The 16716-nt window shown below is 36.7% G+C and overlaps 1 long non-coding RNA gene across 1 annotated transcript in view; it reads left to right on the top strand.

Annotated features, from left to right (window-relative positions):
• LOC134911500 (uncharacterized) overlaps positions 1-16142 on the top strand; it is a 63086-nt gene extending 46944 nt beyond the window's left edge. Inside the window, exons 2-3 of the long non-coding RNA XR_010176623.1 lie at positions 14179-14225; positions 15955-16142. This is a non-coding gene — a long non-coding RNA (uncharacterized LOC134911500). The remainder of the gene's footprint in view (positions 1-14178; positions 14226-15954) is intronic.
• Positions 16143-16716: the final 574 nt, after the last annotated feature.

The following is a 16716-nucleotide window of genomic DNA, read 5'->3' as shown; positions in this document are numbered from 1 at the left end:
GCACATCCAGCGGGGAACCACAGGCGCGGCAGTGACGGGCACGGCGGGGCTGAGAGCGCCATACCACCGCAAGTGAGTACACTGTGGAGGCCGCTGAACCAGCGCTGCAGGCCAGAAGCAAGAGATGTAAGCCACAACATAGCTATAGCCCGGCCCTGGCTCACTGAGCCAACTCAGGAGACACCTAAAAGGCAAGAAACGGCGTCCAGTTACCCGGACCGTGACACCCATTAGTTCAAGGGTAACATAAAATGTCATTTCTGTCCACTGAGTATTTGTTTGCTTATCTGTAGGTTCCATTTTTAGTATTATTTAAACTAAATCATTATGATTTTAACCTAAAAGCAGCATCCATAGAAGGGACGCTGTCCATTCACAGAGCATGAACTTCCTCCTCTGACCCTCCGCCCTTACTATAGCGAGCGTCTATCTATCCCCATTGATTGGGGATGACTGCTAACTTCCTCCTCCCATGTTGTGCCTCCACGTTAGTGAACGCCCATATACCCATGTCAAATCAGGGCTGACTGACATATTACGTGGTGGGGGTTAGTCATTACCGTAACTGGAAATAGCGCTATAAGTAGCATTCACAAACATATAGGATACCACTGAGTCAGCGCTGTATGGAGGTCAAGATCGATCGTATTCTTATAATCTCTTACTCTTTAGACCAGTAGACCGGAAAAGGAAAGAGAAATATGGAACATAGTGCAGTACCTTACGTTAAAAGGTTTTAATTCACACAATTTACACCACACATTAACATAAAATATCCTAGATAACACTGCTTAGTTATCATTAAAATTACAGCCTATGCTGTTGGGCATTCATTGGTGGACTCAATCCGACATAGATACAGGTAGTGGGTAATTACCAGAACAAGGTAGAAACTGGCAAAGTACAGTTCCACAGGCGTGCCGACGTCAGGCCTTTCCAGCTGCAGCAGGAGAGTCTATCTGATGTCAGTTCAGCCCTCTTGGTCTGGCATTGATGGTACCACGTCCTCCTCTGGTCGGTAAAGTCCACTGGGGCACCCACGCGTTCCGACCCTGCCTGGGTCTTTCTCAAGGTCAGCTCCCTCTGTGAATGCCTCATCTACATCCTGGTCCGGTTTAAAAATCCCCCCTTCTTCTATGATTGGTCCCGGCACAGCTGGTCCCTATACATAGATTACCTAATTGTCTCTGACACTCGTGTGCCGGGTACCTCCTCCCTATGACACTCCCCCTGACTGTTTCCAATCGGGATATCGCAATGTTCTTTCAGTCCGGTCACGTTTTTTCACAGTGACGTATCGTGATTTTGTCCCCGGGTTCCATGTACGGAAACGTTGGTAATCTCCTCCTCTGGTCACGTGAAGATACGTACGTCATTACGTCATCACGTCTTATTGTTTCCCGTTGTCACGGCAACCATTTACTCCCGTAGTCACTATGGCTTCAATGGTTGTCACGGAGACTGGATCTCAGAACAAATATCGGACTGTTTAGATTTGGCGGCCCCGGGTACTCGAACGGCGGCTTGGGGAGGAGAGTATTGCATGCGGTGGGGTATAAGGGGGTATGTTTTGTTCATGTTTTGTGTTTGTTCTGTATTCGTGTGGTCCTGAGGACGGGGCACTGGCCTCGAAAGTACTCGACCTGACTTTTAATACACGTTTGCTACTTTTCTAATATTGATGACTCCAGAGTTCCTTCTTAAATGGATTTGTGTTTAACCTGATGTGGCACCGGAGCAAATTGCACTTTCAGTGGAGTGCCGGCAGTATATGGTTTTATATATATATATATATATATATATAAAGACAGTAAAAAGTTAAAGTTAACAAGATATCATGCAGTTTTCTTGTTTTTTCTGTTCTATTTTACGTTTACATAAGACCTACTGTGCTTAATCTTTCCATACTGGATGTCCACAAAAACATGTTCCTATGACTGTGTTTCATTTCTGCCATAAGATTATGAAAGATATTTCACAACAGATGGGTCTTAAGACCATACAGCATCAAGAAAGAATAAATATATTAGCACTATGTGTGCTCACAAAAATAAGTGACAGTGAAGATATCACATTGCTTTCTTAAACTCTTAATTTTAGGATCACACAGTGTATCATCTTTGTTACTGTAGCAACAGCTAAGAATTAAAAAAAAAAGCATGTAAACCTTGTGTGATTGCTATGTAGTTTATTGCCAGAAATGGATGTAGGTAGACAAAATGTTTCTGTTGACAAATATTTTCTGTATATTTTTCTTCAGTTCGTATGGAAGCACTCTTTTCATTGTTGTGGTGTTGACAATGTTCTTTGCCGTCTTAAGTCTAGGAGATGTACAGAAACTGTAGCCAAATACTGTATGCACTTCAACTTAACACCCACTGAAGGAAAACATAATTGTTATTGTCACGTCTGTTTTCTTATGTGGCCAAGAAATTTACAATCAAAGTGCAGAGAGTATAACTAACAGCTTTCTTCTCAGATGTTCATAGTCACGTGTGATGACCCATCACAGGAAAAGAAATGGAACACAAAATTAGAGATACATTTGGCATTACAGTGTAGAATATTAATAATGCATATTTGGAAGGCAGCACAGTAGTTATGCGTACTTTCTAGGAGTTTAGCCAGTAATTTAGCTCTACATTGATAGTTTAGTTAAGGCAAAATGCAGATACTTACTTCACAGCCTGCATGAGGCTTGTAAATATTCAGTATTTATGATAGAAATACTTGTATCCTTGTTTTAGATTATATTGTTCATTGCTACATAGTATTATTTGTAGTATTTCCAATTGCAATTGCAATATTGTGTGTGCGCTTTGGTTAAGAATATATATGTTCTATGTGTAACAAAAAAGATATTTTTTAAGTGGCATTCCATTACTTTGAACTTTGCGCTATTTATACATCTTTGTCTTTTCTACCGGTTATCTATTATCAGATCTCACAGTGTCTAAGCAGCAGTTTTAATTTAATGTGCTAAAGGTTGCCTCTTAAATTACTTTTAGACATTTGTAGACAGACTGATTAGATAATGCTAAGGGCAGTATCGGACTTGTGCATAAAGGGCCCAACAGGACATGTACTGGTACGGGCCCATACTTATGGGTGTGGCCAGTCTCCAGGGCCTTGGCTAACCATTAAACAATACATGGTCTGAGCCCCTTTATACTATATATATATATATATATATAGAGAGAGAGAGAGAGAGAGAGAGAGAGACTAAATACTACTAGTGATGCATGATAATGTACCAGATTAATAACAGCAATGCACTTTAGAAGATATACCATAGTCCTATGCAATATAATGTAACATATGAATAATTTATAATGTAAGTGCACAGTCTAGAACCTGATCCCTAGAGGAGGGGGTGAACCCTCAGGCAGTCAGGCCCACCAGGACATTTCCGTTCTCCTACGGGCCAGTCCGAACCTGGCTAAGGGTTATGTATCTCCTAAATAATGATAGCCCTTTATTAATACATGTATTGTGCCTTCTCTTATGGTCTCTTATTTTGATTGGTCAGACAGCTTTCTCATTGGGGTATTCTGGCAGTTTTGCCATTTGTCATGGGTTGGTCCCAGAAGTGTGAGAAATGTTATGGTCTTTAAATGTAGGGACCCAGCGCTAGAACATGGAGAACTACAGAGTACAGAGTTGTTGTAATTTTGTAGTTTAAAGCTCCTGCTGGACTAAAAATAGCACTTATGCTTCTACAGAGCTTTATACTAGAGATGGGCAAGTACATTTTGTTTTGGTCCTAAATCTTAATCAAGTTTTGGTTTTGGCAAAATCAACCTCAAATGTTTTGGTTTTTGATTTGGATCTGGATTTATTTAAAAATTGATAAAAACAGCTTCAATCATATAATTTAACAATTTAACTCTTTAATCATTAGGAACCTCAGAGAGCTATTGAAAATGTACTTTCTCAGACAGGTCTTGAAATCCTCTCCTCTTTTGAGCTGCAAACACTAGTGGTTGGTTGGTTGGTTGGTTGGTTGGTTGGTTGGTTGATTGATTGATTAAATTGTTCCTCCAGTGAGTGGGAGCAAATAAGTCACCTTCTTTGTTTGTGTCAAAACCACCCTTAAATGTTTTGGTTTTGGATCTGATATCTTTAAAATTAATATAAAAAAATAATGTATTCACCTTATTGGCTAAAGGCTACATGCAACCAGCTGGCTGGTTAAGCAACAGAGCAGTAGGAAAACACCAACAGGTTGAACTCGATGGACAAATTGCCTTTTTTCGACCTCAGCAACTATGTTACTATGTTACTGACAATTTCAAATAATATGGAATGTCTATGAAACATAATGGCACAGCAGTGGCAGACAGGATAGTAGACAGGATAGTAGTTTAAAAAACTATACAACCCAAGAGAATGTTGTTTTTTATTGTTCAAGAACTAATATCTTAATAATGAAAGAATACAGAAAATATAATAGTGTAAAGGATAGGGCAATTACACCCCACAAGGCATTTTCTTAAGTGTGTATTGTTTTGATTTAGCCTTGTGCTTGATAACTGCTTTTTTCCTGTTCAACAATAAAACCCCTAGAAGGTAGACTATACTTTTTACAAAGCACATATGCACAACAAAGTGGCTAGACAGAATGGAATGGGCACAAAGTGGGTGAAATAAACCAAGTATTTTCATAGAGGCTGAGATATTTTAAAGTGATAAACATAGCTCATTTACAAGAACAATTAATTGTTTAAAGAGTTTTTTTTTATCCCTGTAGAAGAGTACTTATCAATTTACAAAGCAGACTGTTACCATGGGCTGTTCTATGTTCACTTGGCGAACAGGCCAATTCCACGACAAAACACATGTCCAAGGTTGGGGGTTCCAGGTCCCATGCACAGGACCAGAACCAGCACATTACACAAGTCTCTGATAAATATTACTTTACTTTTTATCCGTGAATTACCATATTTACCATTTATCCATCTTATTTGTACCTCATAACTTCAAACTTCAATTCAGGGGGACTCTAATTGGGACTGTGCTGGCACACACCCCCTGCACTGGTTTCTCCACCAGGGTGGGTGACCTGTTTCAGGTCTCAAAAGCAGTTCCTCCGCACTTCATCTATCTTTCACTCTACTACGGCACTGTCTTCTTGTAATCTCACCCATTTATTCACTGTTCATTTGTCACACACGAATGGGCAGTAGATGTAGAGACAAGTGGAAGTTAGTCTTTGATATTTACTACCCACTTAAGAGAAAACTATACTCAATTATCAACTATACACTAAAAGAAGATATGGTATAATACTTAAACAAAAAACTGCAACAAACGAGCGCCTAATCATCAAAATAAAAAGTGAAAACCAATACGTGTTTCATAGAATTAAATAATCACAATTTTATGTTCCTGATAGTCTGCGCTTGCCGGAATACTATGTGTTGTATTGTGGTGATAGCATAGAAAAAGAACAAACGGCTGCGCTGAATATCAGGAACAAAACATAATGTACAGAGAGCCAACGTAAAAAATAACAATGTTTATTAATAAAACATATAAAAAGATTATTTATCAAATAACCGGTGAATAATATATATAAATATATATAAGAACAATCACTAGACGTGAACTAGTGGTATATTATAATAACTCAGCTTATTGGGGTGAAAAGTTCCGTGATTCACTTGTTAGATAGTTGATAATTACCAGGTGTGTTGGTAGGATCCTAATGAATTAAAAGTCCCTCAGTTGAAATTGATATTCAATACCTTTCCAAAATGGGCTGGTAAGAGCCGAGCGTCCTCGGCTTCAATGTCCTGCAATGCCCATATACGCTGTGCAGCGGAAAGGAATGACCCGCCCCTATCCACACTCAGCTCAGGTGAAATCTTCCAGGTGTTCCTTGGTCCCCGCTGCACCATCCGTCTACAGCATCCGACATCAGCGGCTTCAGCGCACACGCCGCCACGACCGGGTTGTGAGAGAGACGGTCCATTCCTTTCCGCTGCACAGCGTATATGGGCATTGCAGGACATTGAAGCCGAGGACGCTCGGCTCTTACCAGCCCATTTTGGAAAGGTATTGAATATCAATTTCAACTGAGGGACTTTTAATTCATTAGGATCCTACCAACACACCTGGTAATTATCAACTATCTAACAAGTGAATCACGGAACTTTTCACCCCAATAAGCTGAGTTATTACAATATACCACTAGTTCACGTCTAGTGATTGTTCTTATATATATTTATATATATTATTCACCGGTTATTTGATAAATAATCTTTTTATATGTTTTATTAATAAACATTGTTATTTTTTACGTTGGCTCTCTGTACATTATGTTTCGTTCCTGATATTCAGCGCAGCCGTTTGTTCTTTTTCTATGGTATAATACTTGTATCTATAAATTATCAGATCACTGTTTATCAGTAATCAAGACTTGCCATATATATATATATATATATATATATAGGATAAAGTATATCTAGGAATTATTGATACTAATAATTATTAAAGCTACTCAAGTATCCGAAACCAAAAGCTGTTTCGCATCATTTTCAAAATTTATGTAATTTTGTCCATTGTTACTATATTTTTTTCTGCACGACCAATAAATACAGCCATAAAAAAGAGTGACTTACACTTTTATTGAGAGTCACCCACAAACTTGGCTGTTGCATACTAAATAATTTGTGTATATCATTATATATCAAAAAGATTGCTTGCTGTGCAACGTTCATGTTTTGTTTATCACAATATGTCTTGTTTTTCTGTACCTGTATAAAGCACCAAGTGTCGTGATGTATAGAAACCACACCTGGTTTTAATGCATAACAATAAAAGATTTTTCTGATGTTTTAACTACATACATTTTTCATTTCTTCCATGCGTGCCCCAACAAAAAGAGTTTTCCTTTTCTTTACTTGTTGACTGTTCTATGCAGTTCAGATTTATCACTAGACAATGCAGGTGGACACTTAGGGCCCCGCAGGTCCCAGCGGGTCTGCTAACAGGGATGTATGTAGGTCATTATTGCTTGCAGAATACTTCTGCCTGCTGAAACCTAGCAGACTGTCAGTGCTTTGATTGCTGCTGGGAGATGGTGACCCAGCTCCTGCACATGCTGCTGTGTCCCCTCTTCCACATCACTCAACTCCACTTCTTTTGCATGCCCCCATATCCTCCATTCCTCTCCTGCACCTGGCTGACACGTGACACACACACAGAGAAGACCGAGCCTAGAAGACAGAAGACTGAGGAGGTAAGATGAGAATAGCATATTAGAAGGTGAGTCAGCGCACTGCTGCCAGAGCCATTCATAGCAGTGGAGGAGGGCTGCCAGTGATAGATTACTATAAAGGGGTGGTCTATGATGTACACTGCCAGTGCCATTAGTGTGAGAGGGATCTATAAATAGTACTGCCAGTGCAATTACTTTGAAGAAGTGAGGTGCGCTGCCAGTGCCATTACTGTGATGGGGATATGAGGATTGCTGCAAGGATAATTACTGCGTGTGGGGGTGGGGGGGGGGGTGATGTGCTGCCAGTGTCATCATTGTAAGGAGGGGTCTATGAGGTACACTGCCAGTACCGTTACTGTGGGGAGGGGGAGGGGTGATGTGTGCTGCCATTGCCATTACTGTGGAGGGAGGGTGAGATGAACTGCCAGTTCTATTACTGTTCGTGGGGTGGTGAGGTGCGCTGCCAGTGTCATTACTGTGTGGAAGGTGAGGTGTGCTGCCAGTGCCATTACTGAGTGGGGGTGGTGAGGTGCACTGCCAGTACCATTACCATGAGGGGGTGAGTTACGATGCCAGTGCTATTACTGTGAGGGATATCTATGAGGAGAGCTGCCAGTGCCATTACTGTGAAGGGGGTGATTTATGAGGCCAGTGCTATTACTGTGAGGGAGATCTATGAGGTGCACTGTCAGTGCCATTACTGTGAGGTGGAATGGGCGTAGAGTGCTTCCAGTTCCATTATGTGAGGGGGTCTATGAAGAGTGCTGCCAGTGCCATTGCTGTGAAGGGGGTTCTAATCAGGTGGTGGTCTAATGTTATGGATTGTTTGAACAAATAGGACCCATAAGGTCTGAATCCACCTCTGGTCTAAATCTACCTCTGGTTCTTTTAAAAAAATGTGCACAGAGTCTTGTGTTTTGGTTTTGGCTCTAATTTCATTGCCATGTTTTCGTTTTCGTTTTAGTTTTGCAAAACCACCCTCTAGTGTTTTGGGTTCGGAATTCGGATTTAAAACCAGAACCTTATGTTTTCGATTTTTTTACAATGGGCAAAAACAGTCACAGTGAAGCCAGTACAGTCTCATGGACTGCATCTGCCTTCACTGACAGTGAGCTGAGTGGTGACTATTACCTGAGGGGGCTGCAATTCCATAAGTAAAAACCAGGACTGGTAAAAACAGCTAAAATCATGTAAATTTTGCAATTCAAAGACCAAAATTCTGATTTTGAATCCAAATTATGAACCATGGACTATCCAAAAGAGACTGGTTCGGATCTCCTAGGTTCGGGATCTGCAAAATTCAGGGATTTATAAAGAATCGAACCACACATCTTTAGCTCAATGTGGCTGTTTTAACTGTCCAAAAATGGAGAAGGGGGGAGGGGAGTGATGTGGGGGAGGACCAATCACAAGTCAAATTCAATAGAACATGGAGGGAAATTTAAAGTGATACTTTTTTCTTTCCACAATTCACATTTCTAGTCAAATACACAATTTAAAAAAAAGGCAGAATGCTTTGTATGGAGCCAGTTGCATAAGATATGCAATGATCTATGTGTAAAGTTCATTAATATATACAAAATAGAATACACTGTGGGGTTTCATTTATTACTGTCTGATATAACCTCAAGGCCACTTGGTTGATGGTCTGAATTATTAATTTTGTAGAATCATCCATAGCAATTTATGCAAATAGCTGTTTCAGTTAGCAGTCACATTGATTTTAATATAAGCAGCAAATACACACACACAAACACACACACACACACACACACACACACACATCTTTTAAATAATCATAAAATTAGAAAATTATATATGAATTTGGATAGAATGTACCCCAAATCTTTTTCTGCGACTAAGCATACAGTTAATCATTAATGATATACACCATAGAGATCTACTGTGCATCATCTCATATGTGTTTTTATGCAAAGATGATAATGTCACAAACTATGCTTAGTTGCACCACCCAGATCCTAAATTATATTAGAAATTCCTTTGACAAGATATAGCAGTGGACCTCCATTACATATTTATATTAGAAACCCCATACATCAAAATAGTAGTTTTCATAATAACTTTTTTTTAAACACTTTTGTATTAGGAATCAGAATGTACATAAAATACCAATTGCTGCAATAAAGGTAAATTACTAGATGTAACCTTGTAAGTATGAGCATACATTTAAAACTGGAAACTTTTGAAATGACTGAAACACTTTATCAATAAATATAGTTTCAAAGTGGGCTCCGTAGTAGTTCACAGAGCAGTATTGGAGAAAGGTGGACTCTTAGGTGAAAGCCCAAATTAACAAAAGGAGGAAAGGGTAAAAAAGAAATGAAGAGAAGAATGAAAGAGAAATAAAGGTAAGTAAGAAGGGATAGTGGATGGGATCAGAGAAATTGGGGGTCTTCTTCATATTACCTTTCTGAGAAGTCTTCTGTATATATTTGTATTTAGGAAACTATTCACACAAAGTAAAATGTATCATCTATAGAGACCCTCCTTAAAGGAGTACAAATACATACGATACAGTATATTCCTGTTTCCTATGCACATCTCTAAAAAAAAAAAATAATCATACTCTGGACATAACTTGATTATGTTCCAAAAGATAAATATCCTAGTTAAATTATTCATTAATTGAAGTGCTTTTGCTCAAAAAGATAAGTCAGTTAAAAAAAACTTAGTCTATCCATACACTTGTTTCAGTGTCTTAAAAGCAGAAATGAACACGGTTGAAAAGGAAGACTATTTAAAAGTAATGGCGTTCCTTTAGATGTTCTTTTGATGTGATTTAATTCCTGTTCATTTTTAAAGTGTTTTGCATTTGCCTTTCTGTATGTAAATTTGTTATGCTATTCAATAAGCATTGGGACTCGTTTTTTTCTTATTAAATATTTAGCATTTTCTGAGGTCGTGTTTAAAAATATTAATTTGGTACACTTTTTTAATAACTCTACACGTACGTAAGATAATTGTATTTTTTACAGTATCTCATTAATATTGGTAATGATTATATTGAGATAAGTTTACAGTACACTAAGAATGGAAGACTTCTTAGCCACTTACCTGGCGTGGTCACATCTTTACAAATAACTCAAAGTTAACAGTTAACATCAAATGTTATTATGAAATGTGTAATTATATAGATATATACAAAGTGTGCACATACATAAATTTGTGTGTGATTTTCTTAGTAACTTTAACTTTAGTACATTTTTTATTTTTAAATTTAACAATATCCTTGGATGTAAAGATGTTTTAACACCAGAAGAGCATCACTGGCTATTTAAAGACCAAGATAGTCTACTTCCTGCAGGGAAACACCAATGATGGCATAACAATCATCTTCAGAATTACAGATAACCCTGGAAGTGCTTGCAGAGAAGCAGAAATTTAGAGCACACTGCTTATGCTCAGCAAACAATGAGATGTCACTGAAATTGATTGTCAATGTGCCGAATGTTCCACAGGGTTGTAGAATATATGCTTGTTGTCCTGGAAGCAGAGGGGTGCCAATATACTGTATATTTTACATCTATATTGTTCAAAAATGAATCATAATTTTATTGGATTAGTATCGCTTCTATGGAAAAAGAAACGTTTGGAAACAAGACAATATAGTCGACAAACACAAGTCCCACTAAAGCTACAAATCATTAGTTGAACATGTGTTCAAATAATTAATTAAACTTCTGTTCACATGTGATTGCCCTGTCTTCTCTCACTAGGTGGTGCTACAGCAATACTACCGGGACATACTAATAATAGTATTTGCTTATAAAGCATCATTATGTGTTTCATGGAAAGGTGTAAATAGATGTCTTTGCTTTTCAAATATGGCAGGCATCTAAACTAAAATCTTGATTTAACAGAAGTCGGCATTCCTAGTTTCAATTGTATGTGGTATTTATATGCTCATTTCATATCATTAAATGCTAGGAAGACAACTAAAATTTGTAAACTCAACTGTTGTGGGAAACTACACTTCGAAGAAAAATAATTTGTGAGTAGAAAGAGAAAAAAAACAGATTAAAAAAACACAAAACAAACAAGGAAATTTTGAGATTAAAAAGATTAATAAAATATCTTAAAATATTAACAATATGGCTGTTTTTTAATTTTATTTAAAAATATGGCTGTTAACTATACATAATTTATTCTGCAGTGCTCTCTTTTTATTTAGTAAACCATAATTTGATTGAATTTCTTTTAACACATACTCATATGTGATCAAACTACCTTTACTGTACATTATAATAGCAAAGGACAGATGGTCCACACTTTTTTGCTATGAATTATCACTGTTTTTGGTATATGTTTATCTGTGCAAAAAAATATAATTTATTGACTTGTATTAATGATTCTACAAGAGTTCTGCATAACTTGTAAATAATATGGATACTGGAAGTCACTGAGCTGTTATGTAAGTGACCATATAAAAAACATAATGCTGTGTTTTTAAAGGTAACAGATATCCAAAGATGACAGCAATTATAGACTAAATCAAGGTCTAGGTGCGTCTATAAAGTGAAAATTACCTGTCACATTTGCAATTACAGTTTCCTTTGTATTATGTTGTATTTGTATTGTAACTAGCTTAGACTCACCATGCAAGTTATAGCATATTAATATTAATTTTATGAATTGTGAGCTTTATTCTGAGATTTTTCTACACAAAATTCGGCTTCTACCTGTTTATCCTATTTACAGTATAAATCTGTGATGTCTTAAGTAATTTTTATTTATACCTACTTTGTATACTGTATGCCATGTAACACATCAAAGTCAATAAAAATATAAAATGTTTTTATAATTGTATGACACTTTTCTTTTTCTCCAAATTACATCAAAAATTTGTCTAACAATTACCTCTCAAGAGAAATCCATTGTTCTAAGTGGAGCTATTACTTAGCATCCTGTGAAATTTCTTTTTTTTCTCTTGTATTAAAAAGGATTTTACTGTGGCAAACAAGGACTCCTTTGTATGATGGACTTTCTTTTGTTAAAAAGCTTTTCAGTATTTTATAAAATGTACTATACTTCTGTTTGATTCAAATTAAAATGCCAAAAATAATTTTGTAATATTATAAATACTTCTAATAACTTAAGAATATAAAATACACCTTAAAGCTAATTTTGTAATAAGTATTAAAATGTATTAATCTGTAAATATTTGTTTTTGCTCATATGAGGGACAGATGCCATATTACTTAATTACTCAAGACTGACATTAATTCAGTATCCTTCTTTTCACTAATCAGAAAATATGGTATCATTTTTACATGACTTTGCCATCTAATACTTGTGCTTCTCCATAATAAGAAATTTTGTGTTTTTTCAGAATGTACAAATGTGAAGAAAACACATTTTTTTGGACAAAAATAATTTTCAATATGCTATTTAAACCACTATACTCCCTTTGTATTATTTTTTTATATAAAGATATGTAAAAGATATTATTGGAAATATTTTTGTTGTTATTTAAGACACATACAATAATATGTTGTTCTACTTATATGTAAATATTGTTTCCCTATTTGGTTTAATCAATATCAGTGAGTTTTGTTGTAATCATTACTCTGCTTAGATGAGATACATTATCATCAAAAGAAAGAAATGTAACAAAGTAGCAAAATGACCCTAATATAGTAAGAACTGTCTAGTTTATTGTCTTTTTACATATGGTACACTTTGATAAAATACACTTTTGGTATCCAAAGTTAAGCCACAAGAAGCCACATTGTGTTCTCTATAGAAAGTGCAATATGTGTTAACTTACAATTGTCACATTACATTTGTAATGTTGGGTTCAGTAGCTTAATCCTCTTTAGCAAATCTAATTCTTAATATGTTTTGAAACTCCGTTTCAAGCCTAACCTTCTAAAAAAACATTTATATAAAACATCAAGAAAGATTAGAAGCATCCATGGAACACAACAAATGGCAGTTGGCAGTCTGGCTTATCAGTGACTCCTTCACAGTGCATGTTTCTGCAGTTGCACTATAGGAATGCTATGGGGTACAAGGGATAATTCTGCCTTTCAACTTCTGAAATGTATTTAATGGCTGAACACTGTCATTATAAGACGACAAGATGAAAAGCATTGTTGTGCAAAGGACATTAAATGAAAACCTTCTTGAGGCAGCAGGATAAGGTATTATGTTTGGTTCAGTAATGATTCCTAGGATAATATATAATCCTTGGAGAAAAAATGTATGAGATGACCACCTAGTATAAGTAGCTTTTTCTTAGGTTAGCAAATTACTATGAGTGACTGATTGTAAGTCATACAATGAAAGTGATTGTCAGTCTCCAAGTAGAAGTAAGACCTTCATCTTTGTCTCCTTTTTTAATAAAAGCTGAATTAGAGTAAAACATGTCTTAAGGAGGCAATCTCCCAAATTAAAGTCAATTCTAAATATAAATACCATACTTTATATATCATTTATGTGTTATGTTTGCTGTATATAGTTTTGTTTAGCTTCTTAGTATAAAGTATTATTTGCATAAATATGTTGTTGTTTTTCTGGGGGGCTTTAAATATAATAACATGCAGTATTATTATACCTCACTGAATATTTTAGACAAACAAATGCAGCAGGTGTATAAGTCCTAGATTGGTGACAAAACAATTAATATGTGTAGAAACTCTTCGATACTGTAAGTCACCTTTTCTCATTCACAAATAAAAGTGTTTATAGGATAATGTTTACAAGATATAAATTTGTTATACACTCATGTGGTTGACAATATACTATAAGAAAAGTATGAATAACAATGTGAATAATACATAGCTAGCAATAAAATGTAAAGAATATACTGCTTAAATTATTTAGACTATGTGTGTGTATACTAATCATATGTACAAAGAAATTGACGTGAATAAACAATGATAGATTACTCTACATAAAGACCTTTATATTTTGTTCCCTGGTTGTGATTTTAGGTATCGGAACTGACTGGCGAGTAAGAATAGATACAGCTTTCTGCAAAGTAAGATCTTGCCTTTAATAAAAAAATGTGCTGCTTGCTTCACAATCTTTTACAATATAGGGGGTAATTGCAATTGGGCAAAACCATGTGCACTGCAGGGGAGGCAGATATAACATGTGCAGAGAGAGTTAGATTTGGGTGTGGTATGTTCAATCTGCAATCTAAATTGCAATGTAAAAATAAAGCAGCCAGTATTTACCCTGCACAGAAACAAAATAACCCACCCAAATCTAACTCTCTCTGCAAATGTTATATCTGCCCCCCCTGCAGTGCACATGGTTTTGCCCAACTGCTAAAAAATTTCCTGCTGCGATCAACTTGGAATTACCCCCATAGTTTTCAAGTGCAAACCATTAAATGTTTGTTTGAGGTTAGCCCAGACTCAAAAGTGAATGGATGTAATGTAAAATAGGTTAAATTAATTCAGCTTTGTACTACAACATTCCCATTTTAGTGCAATTAGGAATATTGGGCCTGATTCAGAAGTACACACAATGCCCATTAAAACGCAGCTTTTAGTACTGCAATTGTGTCTGCAATGGCCTTGCGATAGCAGTCGCAGACAGGATTAAGGGCCTGATTCAGAGAAGCATGCTAATGCAGCTGCAAGTGCAATTTTTTTCTGCAACTCCACTGAAGATAACAACTGTTGCCCAGAAATGAAAAGAGATGCCCACTGGAGCTACCACAACTCATTTGTAATTGTGTATACATACACAGCTTATTCACAAAAACCAGGAACAAAGGGCTGAAGGGTAGACCTATGGCTAAGCAGACTAGACTCAACAGCAGTCACACAGGTGCCATGTTTGTGTACATTAAGGCAAGCAGCTGACATCAGAAACACACCCTGAAAGCGGTCATTACACACCTGCATTTTAACAACCACTTCCCACTAACACCATGTTAACACCCCCAAATGGTCACTTCCTGTCAATCACTTTGCAAGGGAGTCCTCAATGCATGTGGGTTCGCAGTGGCAGCTTGATGCATGTGCAATGTGAACACAGCAGATGCACAGTCTGCTGATAATCAATGCATTGCGTGGAACATCCATTTTGCGTACTTCTGTGAATCAGGCCCTAAGATGCAGAGTGAATGATAGATGGATGCTCTTTGGGGAGGTAAAGGGGAAGGGCGACAAAAATACTGCTGTGTCATAACTGTTTTTGGGGAGTTTATCTGCCAGCAGCTGCATCTTTTGACGCATATTCACTAGTTCATGGTGACAAATGTGTGAATGATGTTTCCGATGTTGAGGAACAAATTTTAAGTATATCCTCACAACATACCATTTGCGTTCATTAAGTTTCTGTACAACCATCATTTTGTACAGCTGATACCAAATGGCATGTTATGAGGATATCCTTCAAAATGTTCCTGTAAATGTTGTTCTGCTCAACAGTGATGAAGTACAGTTTCAGCAATTGACTACAAAAGTGTATGGCAAGATGAAGGCCACCATCTGGATGATATTATATTCAAAACCAATTTAAAATAAACTGTATTCCTTGCACTTTTACATTATGTACTAATAGTTTGAATAGCATTTACCAAGTCTTTTTTGTTAACCTTTAAAATCTGGGAGTTTTTTTGCTCACGCTGTAATACCATTAAATGTAATATCAGCACCACATTATTGGAAAATATATAATACTTTACGTATGGTTTACCATTGGTAAGGAGGTTCTAGATAAATATCTAATCCTTTATCTATTTTTCTCCAAAGCTCTTTCCTGGATTAGCAACTGGATGCAAGGCCGTGACATAACTACATTTGCTGGACCCTATCGCATATTTTTATGTGAGGTCGTGTTATCTTGATGTTCATCAGAAGTGATATGCTGTATCATGAGAAATTGGGATCTCGGTAGTACTTGTTTTAACATCATTTGGCAACATATTCATCACTACATCATAGAGGAATTCCTAAAGATACCATATGAACTTTTATTACAAAAAGCAAGCCAAGGTACTTCCTCTGAGACATGTTTTCCCATTACAAATGCAATCACAAGGCTGGAGTGTTCAATAAATCTGTAAAAAAAATATGTGGCAGCTTATCAGCACTGGCAAGTCACATCAGACAAAAACCACTCCTCAGCTACCTGAGGTTCTAAACATTAAATCTTTGTTAGTTCACACTTTATGAAAAAATGTGTGTGTAAAATATACCTCTGGTGCTGCCCATGTGAGGCCACTTCTACAATTTTTTCCAGGGTCATTTTCAGTTCTCACTCCGCACCTGCCCGACTTTGAAAGAAAGTACAATGGAATATGCTAGCGCTATAGAAATGTTACAAAATAAATGAGTATATAGGTGGTACAGCCAAGAATTATAAAACCTCTTAGCGTCACTGGGCCTTTCAAACATCAGTCAAAATGTGAAGAAATTGTAATACCAAAAGCTATATTATACATTTACTTTTTCATCCCAGTGGGGCCAGGGGCCAATTTGTTTTATATGTTTTCTGTGGGGGCTAATGTGTGT

The sequence above is a fragment of the Pseudophryne corroboree genome, chromosome 4, assembly GCF_028390025.1.
Source record: "Pseudophryne corroboree isolate aPseCor3 chromosome 4, aPseCor3.hap2, whole genome shotgun sequence".
Classification (NCBI taxonomy): Eukaryota; Metazoa; Chordata; class Amphibia; order Anura; family Myobatrachidae; genus Pseudophryne; species Pseudophryne corroboree.
The sequence above is the reverse complement of the archived record's forward strand: the minus strand, read 5'-3'. Positions and strand labels throughout refer to the sequence as shown.